The following is a 2,196-nucleotide window of genomic DNA, read 5'->3' on the forward strand; positions in this document are numbered from 1 at the left end:
GACTCGTGGAGCAACGGCGTGTCGCACAAGTTTCCAATTTTGCCCCCACAAAACAAAGATCTGTTTGGGTTGAAAGATGCATTCTCATTTGGTTTGGGGAAAGCTTTTTTTTTTTCTTAAAAATATAATTTTTGAGAAGTAAATTTTAAAAAAAATATATCTGAAAAAATATTTTTAGCATATTTGGTTAACAATAAAAAAGTCATAAATTTACAGAGTATTTATGTTTGGTTGACTATCCATTTTTCTGAAAAAGTTATATGTACTTCTTATTCTATCCTTAATAAAAATTAAATTTTTAATGCCTCTTTAATACTAGAGGGTTTTTTTTGAAAAAAATAAAAATAGAGTGATTTCCGGCTCACAGAAAGTAACTTTTCCATGTTTTTCATGGAAAAGACATTCCTATGAAACGTGGGAATCATATTTTCATTGGAATACAACTTTTTCGTCTCTTTCTTTTGAAAACTCTGACCAAATAAAAAACATCTCATTACTTTCCTGTTGACCACACTTTTCCCTTTTCCTTTCCGCAAATCAAACGATCCCTAAGACTCGTTTGGTTCGCCAAAAATGAAGAGAAATTAATAGAAAAATTAAAATATATATTTTTATTTAATTAAAGTTTTATTAAAAATAAAAAATAATATTGCTTTAAAAATAAAAATTTTATGTTTTATGAGAAAAAAAATTAATGGGAGACCTAAAAAAAAGCTACTCCATTAGTTGAAAATTAGAAATTTTTTCAAAAATAGTTTTAAGCCATCAAAATTTATGAATAACATTTTTTATTAAAGGTATAATAGATATTTTATATAATTTTTTTAAAAAAATAGATGCTCATCCAAATATAAGTTATTTTGGGATGTGCCACCTTTTTATAATCAACCAAACATGCTAAAACTATTTTTCCAAGTATCATTAAGAGTCATCTTTTCAGAAAAAATATTACAATAACGAAAATATTTTTCTACAAATCAAACAAGTCCATATTATTTTCTGAAAAATGTTCTAGGCACGAGTAATCTGCACGGAAATACTAAAGAAATAAAAACGAAAGATAGTATTGCCATATGTAGCTCATTGCATACCGTCGAAATCATTTTTGTAGTTATTTACCCATCTAATATGGGAGTGGTGTGTGTACGTTCGTACATGTATAGCAATGGTTTAGCTAGGGTTTTGATCACAATTTTGAATTGGCATCTCAGCGGTCCCTTTCCAATTATGTGTAAAAAGGATCGGGACGCACATAGATCTTTGAAATGCATTCACATCGGAAAGCAGAGAAAAGAAAAAGGAAGTGAACAAAAAAAAGGTACGAAAGTAGATAAAGGAAATAAAGAAGATAAGCTAGGAGAAAAAAATGGGAAGGAAATAAGCGGGAAAAAAAGAAAAAGAGGAAGGATGGAAAGATGTGCCAAAAAAAACAAGAAGAATAAAAAAAGAAAAAAGAAAGAAGGTATAAAAAGTAAAGAAAGAGAGGAAGGAAGGATAAAGAAAAAGAAAAAAAGAAAAGTGGAGAAAGAATGAGGGTATCTACTAGGATGGTGCCATAGTTGACTAAGAGAGAGTATTCTATCAAGAATTTAAAATCTTGATTTCAATACATATTTTACTTCTATCAAAAAAGTATCTATGTTACTAATGATCTAGCACAAACCAAGTCTAAGTGCTTACTGGAAATGATAATTGAAGATTTATATCTATAATAACAAATCCCTTGATTTACACCATTTCTTTCTATATTTTTTTTAAAGGTTTCTAGAATCCTTAAATAATCATTTATAAGAAAAGAGTGGAAAATAATAGGGGGAGGCATGGAGCATGCATGTTTTTTCTTTTTCTATTTTGATAAATATTCACACAAAGGAATATAGAGTGTTGGAGAGATTTTTAAATAAAAATTGTGAAGGGATAAAAATCAATTCTCACACATATATTGTATGTATCTAAAATGGAAACGTAACTTGTGCATAGTCTTCCATTCACCATATGGACATAATAGTGGATGCTAATTACTGTAATTGACTTAGAATTTTATTATAGAACATCCTCCAAGCATATCTGAAGGAATAAAATAGCTAACATATATTGCTTTTCATCATTAATGCCTATATTACTTTTTATGCGGATGAAGAAAAATAGATATTAAGATTTATTGGGGTTGCATAGAAAATGATCTAATAGTGGATC

Source organism: Phoenix dactylifera, chromosome 1 (genome assembly GCF_051530095.1).
Source record: "Phoenix dactylifera cultivar Ajwa chromosome 1, Ajwa_hap1_PhDact_Kaust_v1.1, whole genome shotgun sequence".
In the NCBI taxonomy this organism is placed as follows: Eukaryota; Viridiplantae; Streptophyta; class Magnoliopsida; order Arecales; family Arecaceae; genus Phoenix; species Phoenix dactylifera.